Source organism: Lactuca virosa, chromosome 8 (assembly GCF_052849685.1).
Source record: "Lactuca virosa cultivar CGN04683 chromosome 8, Lactuca_virosa_CGN04683_v6, whole genome shotgun sequence".
In the NCBI taxonomy this organism is placed as follows: domain Eukaryota; kingdom Viridiplantae; phylum Streptophyta; class Magnoliopsida; order Asterales; family Asteraceae; genus Lactuca; species Lactuca virosa.
This window is the reverse complement of record NC_136433.1, coordinates 213327643-213348438: the sequence shown is the minus strand read 5'-3', so window position 1 is coordinate 213348438 and position 20796 is coordinate 213327643. Positions and strand designations below refer to the sequence as shown.

Here is a 20796-nt window from a genome sequence, read left to right as displayed (position 1 = left end):
TAGAAGTATTTTTAGCTTGGATCCAGAAGATAGGGCCTTAGTTTGAAGAATAATAGATTAATGAGTTAAGAAGGAGCTAACAGACTGAGGAACTCGACGAGTCCAAGGATGGACTCGACGAGTTGATTTGAAAAGTCCCGATTCTATTGGTAAGGAAGAACTCGGTGAGTTCATGGAAGAACTCGACGATTTGGATCACGATTTCATGATTTTATTATTTATGGGAACTCGACGAGTTGAAGGGAAAACTCGACGAGTCAATTCAACTCAGAGCGTTGACTTTGAACTTGACTTTGACTTTGACCAAAGTTGACCCTTAAGGGGTTTTGACTATGAAAGGGTAATTAAGGAAATCTTTTATGTGTAGGGGTTGGAGTTGAGTTGATATCCGGAGCCGGGGATTGTTCAGCTACTTCCATTTTTCGAGGTGAGTTACCTTCCTGGTAGCAGTGGGTCTAAGGCACCAAGGTCGGCCCACTAGTAGGAGTTTGTAGTTGGATGATTGTCTTTGTGATAATTTTCTGGTATGCTACTATATGTTAATTTATGTGTTAGTATGCTATGATATTATGTGATAGTGGTAGGAGGGGTGAGATAGACCCCATATCCGGTTGAGATAAACCAGAGGGTAGGTCGGGCACCCAGATATGCCTGACAGTATGTTATGATATGATATTATGTGATAGTGGTAGCGGGTGAGATAGACCCCGTAACCGGTTGGAATAATCCAGAGGGTAGGTTAGGCACCCAGATATGCCTGACAGGGTAGGTCGAGCAGCCAGATATGCTTGACATGGGTAGGTTGGGCACCCCAGATATGCCTGACAGGGTAGGTCGAGCACCCAGATATGCTTGACATGGGTAGGTCGGGCACCCCATATATGCCGGACAGGGTAAGTCGGGCACCCAGATATGCCTGGCAGTATGTGATTATGTAGTATGATGAGGGAACTCACTAAGCTTCGTGCTTACGGTTTTCAGCACATGAGATCTTTTGGAGTTGTACTCTGATAATGTTTTCTTATGACATGATTTGATTATTGAGATATTGGTTTTCATTATGATATGAGATGATACTATTGATGTTTTAGACTATTGGTTTTTATAATTACTTATTTAGAAATAAAAAAATTTTGTTATGAATTTTGGGATGTTACAGTCGCCCCGGGATGAATGGAGAACCTCAACTTGTGAGCCTCCTCCATCAGAATTTGGCACACACCTCCCCAATACGGAACCCAGTCTCTCTGATGCAGAGTCATCAATCCACATAATCGAAGGAAGCCACCTGAGCCACAATACGCTCGCTCTTCTGGTTCTCAACCTTCATAGCCTCAACCTGTGCCTCACGAATCCTCTCCAACAACGGAGTAATCACGGTCATCCTCAAACATATGTCTATGATTGGATCCGCGACCGCCTTGCGGCTAAGAGCATCGGCCGCCACATTGGCCTTACCCGGGTGGTAAAGGATCTCACAATCGTAATCCTTCACCACATCCAACCATCGACGCTGCCTCATATTCAGATTCGGATGGTCCATCAAATACCTCAATCTCTTGTGATCAGTGTAGATAGTACAACGAACCCTATAGAGGTAATGCCTCCAAATCTTGAGTGCAAAAACAATGGCCCCCAACTCCAAATCATGTGTCGGATAGTTCGCCTCATCAGGCTTCGGCTGCCTCGAAGCGTAAGCGATCACGCGACCCCTCTGCATTAACACCGTCCCCAATCCGGTGATGGATCACAATAAACAACAAAATCATCAACACCCTCAGGCAGGGTCAGAATCGGCACCTCACACAATTGCTGTCTTAGAGTCTCAAAAGATGCCAACTGCTCAGGCCCCCAACGAAATGTAACCGTCTTCTTGGTCAGTCGAGTCAAAGGAACAACTATCTTGGAGAAATCCTGGATGAATCTCCGATAGTAACCAGCCAAACCAAGAAAACTACGAATCTCAGATGGAAACTTCAAAATCTCCCACTACATCACGGCCTCGACCTTGGCCGGATCGACCAGAATACCCCTCTGGTTGACAAGGTGCCTCAGAAACTGCACCTCGCGCAACCAGAACTCACACTTGGAAAAATTTGCAAAAAGTCTCTCCCTCCTTAGAGTCTCCAGCAATTCCATCAAGTGCTCCTCATGCTGCTCCTGAGTCTGGGAATAAACCAAGATATCATCAATAAATACTATCACAGACCGATCCATCATTGGTCTGCACACGCGGTTCATGAGATCCATGAACGCGGCTGGAGCATTGGTGAGCCCAAAAGGCATCACCACGAACTCATAATGGCCATATCGAGTCTGAAAAGCTGTCTTTTGCACATCCTCATCCCTGAATCGCATCTGATGATAACCCGATCGTAAATGAATCTTGGAGAACCAAGAGGCACCCTGAAGCTGGTCGAAAAGATCATCAATCTTCTGGAGTGGATAACGGTTCTTCACTGTTACCTTATTCAACTCCTGGTAGTCGATACACATACCATGAGACCCGTCCTTCTTCTTCACAAAAAGAATCGGTGCTCCCCAAGGCGAACTGGTCAACCGAATAAATCCCTTGTCTAACAGCTCCTACAACTGTGTAGACAACTCCTGCATCTCGGGAGGAGCCAACTGGTACGATGCTTTGGCTATCGGAGCCGAACCTGTAACCAAATCAAACCTGAACTCAACCTGCCTCTCCGGAGGCACCCCAGGCAAATCCTACGGGAATACATCCGGATAATCTCGTACAATAGGCACATCATCCACGGTCGCCTTACCTTTATCCCGGTATCCATGACGTAGGCGACATAACCTGAACATCTCTGCTAAAGATAGCGTCCGTCCTTCATTGCAGAACACAAAATCAGCCCATACTGCCATCTCTCCCCATGAATCACCAACTCTCCCCCACCTGGGGTCCGAACCCGAACCAACTATTGCTAACAGTCAATCACTGCCCCATTAGGGCTCAACCAATCCATGCCCACGATAATCTTGTTCCCATGCAGAGGAATGGGAACCAAATCAACCAGATACTGTTCTTTGAATATCTGGAGAGTACAACCCTGATGAACCCTCGCAACCCGAACAAAACTATCATCAGCAATCTTGACATCTAGAGGACTATCCAGCTCCCCCGGAGCTCCAACAAATCTCTTGCTAAGCTCAAGAGATACAGACGATCGGGTAGCCCCCCGAATCAAACAATACTAGAGCAGAAATACCGTTCACAAGGAACGATCCTAAAACCAAACATATAAACATGAGCAAGAAATTCAATATTATTAAAGAGATAAGGAGAAAATACATACCCGTCACAACATCAGGAATTGCACGCGCCTCCTTGGCCGTCAACTGGAAAGCCCTGCTCTTTGCCACAGGCGCGACTACCCGGCCCTCGCGGCCGTCAATAAGCCTAAGAGTCGCAGGATCAGGTGCTGACACCGGTCCTGCTGCAGCCAAACTCGGACAATGGGCCTTCTTGTGGCCCCTCTGATTGCACTGAAAGCAAATCATATCAGATATCGAGGTGATGGTGGTGGTAGTAGTACAATCCCTGCTGATATGACCAGTCCGGCCGCACTTAAAGCAACCAGAACCACCCACTTTGCACGTCCCCTCGTGCGACCTTCCGCACTTGCCGCAGCGGCCTCGGCACTGCTGGCCCTTCCCTCTCGAATCAACAACATTGGGCCTCTTTCCCAAACCCTCAGCACTCGACACAAAATCCAGCTTCCTCTTCTTCTCCATCTCCAGATCAATCTCCATCTCCCTATCTCGAGCTATCATATCCTCCAGTGTCTTGCAGTTGGATCGCCTCACAAACTACCGAATAGGTGTATTAAACATCATGTCAAATCAGAGTAACATCTCTAAAGCGGAAACCATGTGGTGTGTGCGATGCAGTCATCCCGAGCTCTTCCCCATGGAACCGAAAGTACCTAAAACATAAACTAAAAACCGTAAACACAAAGGTTAGTGAGTTCCCCAAAATACCGCATACCAATCATAAACACATAACGGGCCCCGCCCAAAGAGTATCACCGGTCCCGCCCTAACTAGCATAACGGGCCCCGCCCAATGAGAATAACAGGCTCCTCCCTAACTCGCATAACGGGCCCCACCGAATAAGTATAACGGGTCCCGCCCTAACTCGCATAACGGGCCCCGCCCTAACTCGCATAACGGGCCCCGCCCACATATAATTCATGTCTTATAACAAATAATAGCATACATGATAATCATCGGACCCCGCCTAGAAAGCATTCAAACACATACACATACCAATGTCACACAGACAATGAGCATTCTACATATTAAATCCTGGGTCGGCATTGGTGCCTTCGACCCGCTAAACATGGTGAGGAAACTGCTGAATCACACAGAAAATCACTGGTTACTGGTCTGACGGATCTCCGAGCTATCATTACCAAATAACATCCAATTAATAATTAGATTCCAAACGATAACCTTCAGTCCATAATTAGGGTAAAAAGACCATTTTACCCCTTGCTAAGTTTAGTCCAAGACTACAGCCCAAACCCACTAAATCCACTAAGGACCAACAAGCACCAACTAATGGGCCCTAAGGACCAAAAGCTCCAAGGGCAACCCTAAAGTGGTCAAATGACCAAAATGCCCTTCATTAGTCAAAACAATCAGCCAAGATCCAAGGTCAAAAGTCAACAGTCGGAAATGGTCAAAGGTCAGCATTGGTCAACAGGCTGAGTACGCCCTGCGTACTCAGCAGTCGTGCAACGTACAACTAAACGGAGATCGGGGACTTTATCGAGTATGCGCCACCGTACCCAGGAGTACGCCCCGCGTACTCTGGCTGAACCAGATTCTTAAATCATGACTTAATCCTTTAAGTCTCCACGTCCAAAATCAGATTTAGGTTTTAAATAGTGTCTCTAATCATAAAGTCCCCAACTTTATGGGTTTGTATGGCCATAAAGAGCTTTACACCAAAACTCCTAACTTCTTAATCTCTAAAGATGCTATAACTCATACATGAAAGAGAACTAGCGTCCAAGGCTCCATTTTTATGAATCTAAACCCATTAAGACATCAGAAAGGACAGCCCAAAAGGTTCTGAAGTAATCCATACACTCCAAGACCCATATTTGGGAACTAAGAAGACATAAATCATAACATAGAGAGATCAAAGCATTCAAAGGCCAATATTGAGACTTTATACCTTTTTGCAACTGAGGAAGGTGTCACACTTCTGAATCTACAAGCTCAAGCTCCAACAACTCTTCTTCACCAACTTCTTCTTCTTTCAAAGTTACCAAACTACCAAAAATACACTCCACAAGGTCAAGAACACACCAAAAATGCTATAGGATTCAATATAAGGTTTTTTGTACAATAAGAGTTGATAGGGAGGCTAAACACTTGGGACTTAATGACATTATATAGGGCTTGAACCCTAGAAATTAGGGTTTTGGGTCTGAACACGTACGCTGCACATATATCCTTGTACGCAGCACGTACGTGCATGCCTCCGTGTTCCATCTGATCCACCTGCGCCCCGTTTACACCAAGCTTACGCCCAGCGTACAACCTCGACTAAGCCCACATAAAAGGTCTAATCTACCAAGCCCAAGACAACTTATATGATTAGATAAAAAAAAATACCTTATGAATTTCCAAACGTTACAGGTTAATTTAATCTTTCCCTAATTGCAAAATGATCATTGGTTGGTAAACAGGTTTCAATTTATTCAAATCTAAAATTGCTTTCGTTGCTAATTAATAACGTCATTTTTGACACTTTAATTAGACTATTTTTGAATAATACTCAACATATATATATATATATATATATATATATATATATATATATATATATATATATATATATATATATATGGTTAAGTTCAAGTCAGACCATGAGATTTTGTGAGACATGAAGATCAAAACAATAAAATAAAAAACTAAAAATAAATAAAAATCATATAAATTGTTTAAATAGATAACAACAATTTTGTTACGTATTTAAACAATTTATACGGTTTTTTTTATATCAGGAGTAGTGTTATTTATTGTTATTTCAAAAAGATATATCATTATTTATTTTCATCTTCATTTTAACCAACGATTTAAAACTAGCGATTAAGTTGATTACGTATTTTAAATAAGATATACAATCGAATATGTTTTTTATGTTATTTTAAATACATATAACCGAAAAATGGTTTTTAGAAAACCGATTGGGCCAAAACAAAAACATATTCTGCCGATTTTGCCTTCCAATACAACATAATAAAATATTATACGAATAAATTGTTTGTAAATACATAAAAATACATATAAATTGTTTGTAAAAAACTTTTTTTTGTAGTACGCATAAAATGCATTTTGTTTTATTTAAAAAAATGATGTAAAAAAATATTTTTTGTAATTTAGTTATTGTTTATACTTTATCGATTTTGTTATTATATAATGTAGTTTTAGGAAGGAATAAACCAAGTAAGCATTCCACTACATTGGTTAAGGCGCTAGTCTATTTAAGGGAGGTGAAGGTCACGAGTTTGATCATTCCCCCTTCCTTGAGGCTATTTATTTGTCTTTTTAAAACAAACTACACAAATGGTCCATGAGGTATTTGTCTTTTTAAAACAAACTACAAAAATGGTCCATGTGATTTACCAAATGATACGAATTCAGTCTCTGTCACACTAAAAATTACCAAAATACCCCCACGTAGGAGGCACGTGATATGGCCTAACGGTTGATTATTGATGGAGTTAGTAAAAAGGGTCATTCATGCAACTTTTGCAAACCACATGGACCATTTGCATCAAAAAAATTAGCAGAGACTGAGTTTGTGACCTTTAGTAAACCACAGGGACCATTTTTGTAATATATATATATATATATATATATATATATATATATATATATATATATATATATATATATATATATATATATATATATATATATATATATATATATATATATATATATATATATTAAAATTGGCCAGCAAAATTCAATTTAAATCGTTTCAATTAGAATAGGTTTAAGGCGAAATTATCTAGTCTAGATTGGTATTCCTTGTTGGAGGTGTTAGTTTGGATGGGTCGGTTTGATCCGATCCGATCAAATCAAGTAAATTGAAACAAATTTCGGTTTTCAAAACATTGATTCAAATAAATAGTCCAAACCAAATCCAAATCTGATCTGATCCAACTAAATTACAATTCGGTTGGATCGCTTTTTACAATTTGGTTTTTAAGAGACGAGACATTTTAAAAAATGTATAATTTAAATATTAGTTAACTCTATAAAAGTATCTAAAAAAACTTTTTAATTATGAATTATAATTTATATACATCTATTAAGAAAAATTGATTATAGTTTAATATTTCATTGATACAAAACTTTTGATAAGAAGTACATATTAAAATATTATATTGGATGAATGTTTCTTATAATTAAAAAATAATTTAGTAAATTTATAAATGATTACAGACATATATTAAAAATAAATAATAAGTTGTTATTCAGTTTTTTTAGACTATTCGATTCTTATTTTATAAACCAAAACCAATTCGAAATCCAAAATAATAATTTGATTTAGCTTAAAATCAATCTAAAATCCGAATATCCGAACCAAATAGTCAAATTCAAATTATCCGATTGGATAATTCAGTTTTAACCAAATAGTGAACAGCTCTATTCCTTAGACCATCTGTTATACCCACCACTAACCACTATAGTGGTGGATGTCACATCATCACCAGACTCCCTACCACTAACCATGAGATACATATCATTAAACACATCACTCCACCTCATTTTTTTAATTAAATTTAAATCAAAAAAATCATAAAAATCATATAAAAATTTTTAAATACTAGTTTTTCATTAAATTAAAAACCAAATTATATTAAATAAAATAAAAAATAATAAAAATAACATTAAAAATCAAAATTATATTAATTAAAATAAAAAAATAAAATTAAAAATAAAAATAAAAAACCTAAAAATACCAAGCATAACTAAAATAAACTACCCTCTATGCCTACGTCGGGCTCGAACCGACTCTTTCATCGCGAGAAAAAGCTCCAAATCTTCGTTTTCGAGGTCGTCCGCTTTCATTTTCAAGATTTCAATATTGGTTTTTCTTTGAAGCGTCTCTTGTGCCTCTTGAAATGACGTTTGTGCTTCAATCATTTTTTGTTCCATCTGAGTCATTAGCTCGGCCTTGTTCGCTTGAACTTGTACATATCGATCAAATTTCTCTCCAAAATAATTCATAACATTAGAGATCGAAGTCGTTGAAGCCGTTTTTTTTGCTTTATTTCTTCCAACGGGCCGATGAAGAGGTTGCTAGTCTTCAGGATCATGCGGATCATCGTTGATGTCGATATGTGTTCGCCCGTCCGATTGTTGGGAAGTTGCATCGGGGTTTCTTGAACGCTTTGAACCGGAAGATTGTGAAGTTCCTTCCGTTTGCTCTTTCCATTTGGAGCATCTTTCAACTTTAGCCACGGTTTCACATACAGAAAAGCTTTGCGGGTTGACGTTATTTTTTTAAATTGGTCCAAAGCCGCCTTGAAGTCATCGTAATCGTTTGACCTGCTTCTTCGTATGTTTAGGAGGATTGTTGTTAATTCCTCCAAATTTTGTGCATTTTAGTCGAATATCGCGCCACTTCGAGCTAATTTGATCGGGATTTCGTTTTTCACTTCCCGTTAAATCATAGAATACGTCTCGAACTTTCTCCCAAAAACAACCGAAGGTTTGACTATCTCCTTCAATTGGGTCTTGGAAGCCGAAATTCATGCCTCCACTAGCTTTTCTTCTTCCTCTTTTGTCCATGAGACCCTTTCTTGGGTGGTGGTGGGTCGGGCCAGTTTTTTTCCTTTTTTCTTTTTTGGTTGAGTTGGTGGTGAAGGTTGAGTTTCTGAAACGAAGTCCGGCAAATGAGGGGGTTGTGATGGTGGCGGTTGTCATGCTTTGTGATTGGAATTGTTGTTGTTGGAGTTGTTGTTGGAATTGTTGGAATTATTGTGGTTGGAATTGTTGTTGGAAAGTTGTGTTTGTTGGATTGGGGAACTGGTTTGAAGCAAATTGACAAAATCACCTTGAGGTGATTCCATGGTCGGGAATTGACGACGGGTTATATCTAACGCAAAAGCTCTATCGGGTTTGCGATTTCCAATGTTTGGAGGGGTATTTTGGTTGGGATCCATGGTTTTTGGTCGTGAAAATGTTATGTGTATTTTGTGTATAGAGAAAGAAAAGAATGGTATAAGAAATAAGGGTTAGAAGAATGTATTAAGAAAAGAAGGTATTTATAGGTAAGACCGGTCAAAGGAAGAAGAGCCCTCATTGGGAGTTGCTACTCGTGGTCCGAACAATGAACCATTACGAAACGGACGAACCACAACTGACCGGAATAGTGTGCACTGTCGTGGTCCGTTGCCACGTATACCACAAACCTCCTCTGCAGTATATACCACTCGGCCTTATTACAAACTCGTTCTCTTCAACTGGGTATTCTATAAATCTTATTATTTTTTAATTACCTAAATATGGTTGAAAAAACATATAAATTAAATCAAATAAAAACATTAAATAAACAAGGCATAAATTATTGTTTTATGATTGACTAAATATATATGTGTGTGTGGGGACAAGGACCGTGACGTGGAGAAGATCTAGATTGCTAGGGAGAGGTAGTGGGGGAAGTTGTTGACCAAGATGCTTCAAAGTCTACGGCTGTCAGCGATGACGTGTCCAGGGTCGCTTTCTTATCTGTCTGTTTGGCTTTGAGCTTTCATTATTCAGTTTTTGTCGCCATCTTCACATCACCATGACGTGTGTCTTATCTCACTTTTTCTGTACAATTTTATGTGTATTTTGCAGAAAACTTTATAAAATCCAACATATTTTCATTTAATTTTAAAAAAAATTATTATATTATTTTTTAGAACATTAAAACTCTTATATTTTCTAAAAGTCTTATTTAAGTCTTTTTAAATTTAAAAAAAAACTCAATCTATTTTTATTTAAGCATTAAAACAACCATTATATTATTCTTTTTAGTATATCAAAACCCTTATAATTTTTGAAAAAATTTAATCTAATAGATTATAATCATCAAAGCGTTGAGAATTGGTTGCCTAACATTTTTTGCTATCTAGGGTTTACCGAACTCAAAGTTTTAAATTAGATATTTTAAAAATATAAGGGTTTTAACGTACAAAATATAATATAATAGTTTTTTTAAGGACTTGATGAAAATGTGTTGGATTTTTCTAAGGTTTTCTCTTTTATTTTTACGTAGAATAATATATTTTTTTGTTGATCATGTTTAAAATAGTGTTTTGTAACCGACAAACTTTTGAAATACGGTTACCTAGCATTTATGATTTTAGAATAAACTAAATTTATAATCTTCTTACGCGCAAAAATATCATTGTGTTATTATTTTATAAAATAAAACCATTTTATTTTGTGATTTTGTATACTAAAGGTTTTTTATGTTTTGACTTTGTATAATAATTAGTCATCTTCACTTTTATGTCACATATTTTTCACTTGAGAAAAGATACATGATAAACTTTTCAATGATTCCAGAAATGAATTACATGTTATAAATAATACAATCTAACCTTAGGGCTATTCGATCCCGAATAAAGTGAATGTCAATATTTATGTGCTTTTCACGTTGATATTGCACAAGAATCGAGTTCAGGTATACGACACTGAAGTTGTCGCAATAGAAAATGGTGACATTGGTGTTAGGGAAATGGAGTTAGCAGACAAGATTACAAATCCAAGATGTTTTGATAACTACATTTACCACCCTATGGTATTCAACTTTGACACTAGATAAAGAAATAACACACTACACTTGGATGTACAAGAGTTGTTGTTGTCACCCAGAAACATAAAGTTCCCAGATGTGGAACGACAAGTCATAGGATAACCCCTCAGTTGGCATCGAAATAAGTAGTGAAATTTGTAGAGCAGGATATATGAAGCTAGAGACCATGATCAAGACTACCTTGTATGTAACTCAAGATGCATATAATGGAATGAAAGTGTACCTCATAAGTGTCAATTCTAAAAAAACTCATAGTGGTGGATGAGGGTGACAATGACAAAATACTCCGAAAAAGATAGAAAATGATCAAGGGGTGAAGAGAGATATTTTGGGAGAGGGGACACTTGGGAAACCATTGATAACATGATAATTGGTATATTTGTCATTGATTCCATATATGAATTATAAGTTATAAATAATACAACACTACAATATAATGCCTAGTTGTTAGTAAGAATTTTACACCACTAGTGGAAACAAGGTACAAGATGAGCATAACACATAACAAAACTAAGAATCAAGGAATCAAACTGTATTTTCCTTCTCTGAAACTTCTCTTATTGGTCAGTAGGCAACCGTAACTTCTACACATTGACTTGTGTGATCCTTCGACTGTTGTGTCTCTCAATAAGAAAAAGTATATACTTGTTATTGTTGATGTTTTTTCACGATTTACTTGGGGTTTCTTCCTTAGACAGAAATCGAAAACAGCTCAAGTGTTGATTGATTTTATCAAAAATATAGAATTAAGTTTGAAGAAGAAAGTTCTTAAGATCGAGAGCTACAATGGAACTGAGTTTAAGACTCAAATTCTAGATTTGTTTTTGAAGAATTTAGGAATTTCTCATAACTTTTCGTCTCCCTACACACCACAACAAAACAGTGTGGTCAAAAGGAGGAATCGTTCACTATGCGAAGCGGCTAGGAGGATGCTCACATATGCAAATTTAAGTCAATATTTTTGGGCAGAAGCAGTTTCGACAGCTTGTTTTACACAAAATCATTCATTCATTCATCGTAGTTTTAACATCACACCTTATGAAATCATTAACAAAAGGAAACCTAAAGTGAAATCTTTCCATGTTTTTTGTTGCAGATGTTTTATAATGAATCTCAAAGATAATCTTTCCAAATTTCAAAAGAAATTTGATGAAAGAATTTTCTTAGGATATTCACATAACTGTGTCGAATAGGGTGTTGAACAAGCGGACATGAAAAGTTGAAGAAACATTCAATCTTACATTTGACGATTACTATGTGAAGAGAGTTGAAAAAGAATTTTCAAAGAAACCCATTCTTTCTTGGACAAATGATGAATTTGAGCAAATGCTTACTTTCGATGTTGATTTTGATTTAATCTTTGGTATACCTGACTGGGCTATTGATGCTAAGGTAAATATTGAAGATAATTAAGTACCGGAATAATCGAAGCACTCAGATGATTCTAAAGTAACTGCTGAGAAAACTGATGAACATTTGTCATCGATTCGAGAAGTAAATGTCGAGAAGGATTAGACTACGAGTCCTAATAGTGTCGAGGGGGAGTACTCGACATCTCCAACTCGTATCGAGGGGGAGAATTTTTTTTCTCACACTCGAGTCGAGGGGGAGCTGAGATCCTCGCAAACTGGTGTTCAGGGGGAGCAACAAACAACGAATCCTTTGGTTCAGGGGGATGCAAGTGGAACAAGTCATGATGATGATAATGATGCTCAAGGTAATAAATATCATGATGTTAATGATAATATTTCCATCGCAGATGAAATGTATGAAGCTGACGACACGTTTGAAGATGCACCTTTGGATTTTAATCCATAATTTCCTCCTATGGAGAAATGGACTCTTGATCATCCTAAAGAACATATTCTTGGTGATCCTACTTCAGGTGTTTTAACACGATCACATGTTCGAGCTAGGAATAAGGTTCTTAATGTTCATCAAGAATATTGCATGTTCAATGTTTTTATTTCAAAAACTAAACTGAAAACTGTCAAGAATGCATTAGAAAATCGCGATTAAGTTGTGCAGTCTAATCCGATTTGGCTGAATTTGAGAGAAACAAAGTTTGGAGGCTTATTCCAAAACCTAAAAATGTTTCAATTGTTGTTTTAAAATGGATTTTTAAAAATAAAATGGACAAAGAGGGAAATGTGGTTCGGACTAAAGCTAGATTAGTTGTAAAAGGATATTCGCAACAAGAAGGAATTGATTACAAAGAAACTTTTTCCCTTGTTGCAAGACTCGAGGTTGTACAGGTTTTTCTTGCTTATGAAGCTCATAAGAGATTCAACGTCTATCAAATGGATGTAAAGTGCACATTTCTCAATGGTGTACTTGAAGAGACGGTCTACGTTGAGCAGCCACCTAGATTCATAAACAATAAGTCTCCTGATCATTGTTATATTCTTGACAAAGTTGTTTATGGGTTAAAACAAGCACCTCGTGCTTGGTATGCCACACTAACCAATTTTTTGATAATAGCTAAATTTAAGCAAGGATCTGTTGATCCCACTCTATTTTGTAAGAAAGTGGGGGATCATCTAATGCTTGTTCAAATTTATGTTGATGACATAATATTTGGTTCTATTGACCCTTCGTTGTCAAAGGATTTTGAGGATCTTATGAAGATTCAATTCGAAATGAGCATGATGGGGAAGATCACTCATTTCTTGGGATTCAATATTCATCAAAGCAGGGAATGAATCTTTATAAATCTAGAAATCTATACTCGTAACCTGCTTGAACGGTTTAGAATGACAAATTGCTCAAACACGAAAGTACCCATGGCAGTCGGCACTCGTTTAAGTCCTCCATCGGATAAGCCAGCTGTTGATCTAAAAACATATTGTAGCATGATCAGTTCATTATTATATTTAATTGCAAGTTGACCTGATATTATGTTTTTAGTGTGTAATTGTGGAAGGTACCAAACGAATCTCAGGGAACCTCATCTCACAGCCGTTAAGAATATTTTTCGATATCTTCATCGAACTCTAACTCTTGGATTATGGTATCCAGTGAACACATGATTCTTTATTCAATCGTATTCTGATGCTGATCTAGGAGGTTATCAATTGGATCGCAAAATCACTACATGCGGATGCCAATTCTTAGATGGGAAGCTTGTGAGTTGGCAGTCGAAAAAGTAGACGTGTGTATCGATTTCAACAGCTGAGGCTAAATATATTGTTGTTGCTGCCTGTATCTCGCAAGTGATATGGATTCAAAGCCAATTGTGTGACTATGCGATAAATATGAAGAAGATACCTTTTTTTGTAATTCTCAAAGTGAAATTCACTTATGTTATAATCCTGTTCAACATTCCAAAACGAAACATATTGCACTTCGATACCATTTCATCAAATATCATGTTGAGGATGGCAATATCGAAGTCCATTGTGTTAAAGCAACAGATAAATTGCCTGATATTTTTACAAAACCTCTTGACGAAAAGTCATTTTTAAGAATTTTAAATGGATTGGAAATGATCGAAGCTTGTTATGTTCCAACTTTTGACTAATCTTTGTTGTCTTTTATTTAGGAAATTTTGATGGAAATTCGTTATCGATATGTTATCATTCATATATTACTGTTCATATTTAGCAATTTGATACCGTTCGTTTTTGACATTTTCTCTGATTCATTCAAAAGGTATTGCCAAATAACGATTGTGATAGCGACTGGGGAGCTATGACTACTCGTAAGACATTTGCGAGTGGAATGTAATAGTGAATGTTGTGTCTTGAAGACTACTCGTAAGGATTTTACGAGTGGAAGGCTATTCGTTACCAACATATGAGTAGTTGTGTAAGGTCACACCTTATGATCTGATAAGTCAAACACTCAACACACTATCTATCAGCATCAGCGTCTACAACATCGATAGCGCCAGCGTATCAAGCTTATCAGCTTCAGCGCAAAGCATAGTTATTCTATGTAATCTTTTGTATATTAGGTAATGATATAGATAAGTATATAATAGATCACAAATCTGGTATCTTTGTGATAAGATCAGTTCTTAGTATATATTAGACGTAATCCCTTCAATCAAGGGATATACTTGTATAAATTAGTATGTATACAACATTAGGGTAAACCCTAATGTTGTGAACACGGCTTGGTCTCATAATCGTCTTTGTGACAACCAGTCTTCTTGGTGAGTATAAAAACCTTTCTTGGTGAAAGACAATTTGGAGAACTCCCTGTGTTATTTACTTTCTGTTCATTATTTTTATTGGATTAGTTTACATTTTTTTCTTAATACTTGAAGTGTATCCGATCGATACAAACCTACATTGGTATCAGAGCAGGTCATTGATACACTCAAGTAATCATGTCAACCTCTTTAACTCCAAAATTAACTATCTTCAACAAGATCCATTCGTTAGATAAGCACAACTTCTCTGCATGGAAATCAAAGGCCATGGAAGCTCTTGAGTGCATGGACTTTGATACACTCGACATCGTCAACAAAGGTCATGTCGCTGTTATGCATCAATCATCCATTAATGACGCATTTGGTAGTATGTTGAAAGAAAAATATGTGCCTGGATATAAAAAGGAAGAGAAAAGGGTGCTGAATCTCGATGTAAAGGCGATAATTGCTATGGGAAACTCACTCCCTTTCGCTTTCTATCGTTTGGTTAAAAATTGTTCAACCGCTCAAGAGATGATAACTACACTATCATCTGCTTTTGAAAAAGAAAACTCCTCAGATGATGAAGGTAAGTGTCTGATGGCTCAGATTGTTGAATCTCACGCTGACACTTCACAGGATAGCATTGGGATCCTTGAAGTTGATCCTCCTAATGCTGCTAAGGACCTCAATTCAGAATGGGATGATACCTCAGCGTATCAGGTAAAGAATCTTGTTAAATGCTCCTCTGTTGAACATATCGAAAGGGATGACACGATCGATCTCTTACGTTTTGATTTGTTTGTCTCAAATAAAGAAAAATCTGCTCTTAGTCTTGAGTTAAAGAAACTCAAGGAAAAACTCTTTTTTCTCTAAAAAAAACTCTTTCTACGTTAAAAATGGAAAATACATGTATCTCACTGACCAATAATTTTCTTCACACTGAAAAAGAAAAAGTTGTTGATCATACTAAATGCATTTAACTTATTTTGAAAGACTGGGCATCTTCTCACTTTAATGTCACAAAAATTATTAATGTTTAGATTCCAGATCAGCATGAGAAAATTCTTGGAGGTGATATAGAAGGTGTTGTTTCCTTAACCAAAGTTGTTGAGACTAAACAAACCTTCTATAAAGCTGACTTTTTGAAAGAAGATTTTAAGAGTAGATTTGTGAGTTCTTTTTTTATAAATCAAACTGTAATTGATACTCACTACTCTACTAATTCTAATGGCATTACTAAATGTGTTTCTAAATTATCTGCTCTTGATCCTTCTCATCATGGGTATGTTCTTCCATCCACTAAGATTTTGTTAAAATTTCCTATATGTAATGGTGAGGTTCATTCTGTGAACGAAATTCTTAGCATGTTTCCTAAGTGCTCAGTTAGCAATGCTAAACCTGAAGATCAATCAAAGTCTTCTACTTCTGATGACTCTTCAATACATCATGAGCCTCGTGACAAGGTAGTATCTGAGCATACTATCGATGACATTCCTTGTTCCAGAACTAAATCAAGAACTCTTTGTTATCGATGTGGTGATGCCTCTCACAAAGTCTGCAAGTGCACTTTTGAAAAGAACTTTGTTCATGCTGACAACATCATAACTCGCAATGATAAGTAGATCAAAAAGGGAAACTTGTTGAACTGTATCTCTGATGATTGTTATAATATCTTTTCTTGAGTGACCCCTTGCAAATGGGCCAGTGTATATTTTTGTTTTTTTTGGTTTAGGGCTTAAAGTATATATCTTAGATTCAGGGTAAAGAGAATATTTGGTATTTAGACAGTTGCTACTCAAGACATATGACAGGATTCAAGTCTCTCCTGGAAAATTTCATAACGAAGGATGGTCCAACTGTTACATATGGAGATAATGGTATGGGAGCTACAAAGGGATTTGGATCCATCAATTGCAACTTCGTTGTTTTCAAGAATGTCTCTTATATGAAAGGTCTTCAACATAATATCATTTCTATCAGCCAACTGTGACATTGGCTATAAAGTTCTCTTTAACAAGAGAGAAGGAAAGGTTGTTGATCAAAAGAGTGTCACTGTTCTTACTGTAAATCGAAAAAATGAAATCTTTGTTCTGGATATGTTTTATGCTGACAATTGTCTTCATCGTTGCTTCTTCTCTCGTGCCCAGTCTCATCTAAGTTGGCCATGGCACAAGAGGCTATCACATCTGAACTTCAATAACATTTCAAAGATTGTAGGGAATCAGCTTGTAAGAGGAATTCCTATAATGCAGTTTTTCAAGGATAAGTTGTGCTCAACGTGTGAAAAGGGAAGAAAACCATGTCTTCCTTCAAACCAAAGTCCTGTTGTTCTATTTTCAATCCTCTTCATCTTCTTCACATGGAACTGTTTGGACCAGTTCCGGTTAAGTCAAGGGCTGGAAAGAAATACACTCTCGTCATTGTGGATGAATTTTCAAGGTTTACATGGGTAGTCTTTTAAAGCAAGAATATTCATGCCACTGATGAAATCATTTCCCTCATTAAGTAGTGGGACGTCCTCTATGATCACAAAGTAAAGGGTTGTTTGATAGACCTCGTATTGGGTCTAGTAAGAGGTCATCTCTGATCGGGTCCAATAAGTGTGTTTGATATCATGCATTTTGGCTCTTACTCGGTCCACAATTAGTACACAAGCCTCTTATTCGCTCCACTAAAATAAAGCGTTGATTGATAATTCGTCTGTATGTTCCCTTCTCCTTCTGCGTGACTTCCTTCTCCTTGCCCCATAGACGATTTCTTTAATAGCTCCTCATACCTCCGAAATCTGCATCGACTCCTCCATCTCCGACCTATGCCTTCACCGCCACTCTCTATCGTCTTTACTGAGCTCTGGCCTCCATCTGCCGGTAAGAAACACCCTCTCTTTTTCCTCCTTGTTTCTGTTTGATTTTTATGTATGTATTTTTTAGTTTGATTTTTCTGCCTTTTATTTTAGATTTAAATCATGATTATTTCTCAAAATCAAGATTTGGGTGTTCATATTTAAGTTCTTGATTATGTCCACAAGAAGCTATAATCAAGGTTAGTTTTGTTTTCTCTTAATATGTATTGGTGTTGAATGCCAAAATAGTTGGTACTACAAAACGTGATTTTTGAATAGACTATTGAAGCTCACCATGATCAGATCAAGATTCATAAGGGTTGACGAAGTTCTAGGTTATGTGATGTATTTCTAACAGGAAGAAAGAGAGGGTTTATTTGGTTACTTGGGTATAGAGAACTGTTGAATGTGATGTATATTTCCAACAGGAAGCAAGAGAGGGTTTCTACTCATAAAGTCATAAGTTGCTTGAAATAGAGAGGGAAACAAGCATAATCATCAATAGAGAGGTAGACTTAGGAAAAAGTAATTTTACACCGCAACACAAAGGAATGGACGTTGTGACAACTTGAAGGCAATTCGATAAATTTTGTTATCATTCTCCTAGAAATTCTAGAAAGCATGAGACATCGATAATTTTGTAAAAGATTGTATATATATATATATATATATATATATATATATATATATATATATATATATATATTTGTTTGTTTTTAAAGAGTATTTTTGTCATTGTTAATTATATTCATTCCATTCCTTTGTATGCCATTTTGTAAATATATAAATTGTTTTAAAGGGGTATTTTTTGCTATTTTATCAACCGAATAACACAAAAAAATGAACAAAAAGATAAAATGGTCATATTGAATACTTAACACACTTGGTCAGAGGCGTAATCAAACAGTATTGTTTCAATCAGAGTCATAATCAGTCAGAGCTTTAGACCCAGTCAGGCCTCTACTCAGTCAGATCTGACTCAGTCAACAACTATCAAACAGCCCCAAAGGCAATTACATAGTGACCATGGAAATGAATTCAGAAACTCCTCTCTGGAAGAGTTTTGCTCAATCTCAGGAATTTCTCAGAAATTCTCAGCAGTTAGAACTCCCCAACAAAATGGTATTGCAGAGAGAAGAAATAGAACTTTCATTGAAGCTGGAAGAACTATGGCCGTTGAAGCTAGTATTTCCTTGTCATTTTGGGCTGAAGATGTCAATACAACATGTCATACCCCAAACTGGTCTATCATTGTTAAGCATCATGGGAAAAATGCTTATGAGATACTGAAAGGAAGGAAACTAGAAATCTCTTATTTTCATGTGTTTGGATGTGTTTGTTACATCTTGAATCAAAGAGATCAGTGTTCGAAGTTTGAAGCTATAGCTGATGAGGAGTGTTTCTAGGTCACTCCAGCGTATCCAAGGCTTTCAGGGTATTTAATCTTTCAAGGCAAATTGTTAAAGAAATAGTTCATGTCACCTTCGATGAAGACTCATTCATTCATCATTGAGTTGATCACCCTTCATCAATTTTGAATGAACTTACTCATAGTCCCTTAGACCCTGTTTTTGAATTCTTGTCAAATGACGCTGATCCTGTTGTTCCTAATGTTGATCACTTAATCAATCCACAACCTATCTCTGAAGATCATCCTCTCATCCCTGAAGAAGCTAATCCATCTAATCAGGAAGACTTTTCCCAAAGCAATACAAATGAAAGTTATAATCCAAGAATCTGTCGAGATCATCCTGAATCTCAAATCATTGGAGATGTAAATCTACTATTCTCACTTACAGCAGAGTCAGCAGCAACTTCTACATGTTTGTAAACTTCGTCTCAATGATTGAACCGAAGAATATTGTTGATGCCTTGAAAGAAGCTGACTGGATCAATGCCATGCAGGATGAGCTGAATGAATTTGAACGTCATCATGTATGGACTCTTGTTCCCAAGCCTCAAGGAAAGACTATCATTAGCACTCGTTGGGTTTTCAGGAACAAAATGGATGAAGATGGGATTATCATAAGATACAAAGCTAGACTTGTGGCTCAAGGATTCTATCAGCTTAAAGGGTTAGACTATGATGAAACATTTGCTCCTGTGGCTAGACTTGAAGCAATACATCTATTTCTTGCCTTTGCCTATTTAAAAAACTTCAAAGTCTATCAAATGGACATCAAGACTTCCTTCTTGCATGGAGATCTTCAAGAATATTTTTTTTTCTAAAACAACCTCCAGGATTTGAAAGTGAAGAGTTTCCAAATCATGTGTATCATCTTGATAAAGCTGTTTATGGCTTAAAGCAGGCGCCAAGGGCATGATATGACACGTTGGCAAGCTATCTTCTTTCAAGTGGATAAAAACGAGGGAAGATCGACAACACTTTGTTCATAAAGCATTCAGGATCCCATATCATTCTTGCCCAAGTGTATGTGGTCGATATCATCTTCGGATCCACTGATGAAAAGCTTAGTTTAGAATTCGCAGAGATCATGGCCAAGAAATTTGAGATGAGCATGATGGGTGAATTAACTGATAATATTTTTGTTTGCCAAGCTAAATATATTGAAGATATGATGAAGAAGTATGGGTTCTCTGATTGCAAGCCAGCAAATACTCCAATGTCTTCATTAGTGTCTATTGGCACTGATCCAAATGGCGCTGATGTAAATGCAACTATGTTTCGAGGAATGATAGGTTCTTTACTCTATCTTACAGCTAGTCGCCCTGACATTATGTGTGCTACTATATTATGTGCTTGTTATCAATACAATTCTAAGGAATCTCATCTTCTCATTATAAAAAGGATCCTTCTTTACTTAAAGCATACCTCTAATCTTGGGTTATGATACCCTCGTTATTATGAGTTCAAGTTGGTGGGTTACACTAACTCTAATCATGGTGGATATGGCATCGAATGCAAAAGCACTTCAGGAGGAGCTCAAATGCTTGGAAATGGAT

The 20796-nt window shown here is 37.0% G+C and overlaps 1 pseudogene; it reads left to right on the top strand.

The window, feature by feature from the left end:
- Window positions 1-19674: 19674 nt before the first annotated feature.
- On the top strand, window positions 19675-20061 carry LOC145131239 (putative mitochondrial protein AtMg00820 pseudogene; annotated as a pseudogene).
- Window positions 20062-20796: the final 735 nt, after the last annotated feature.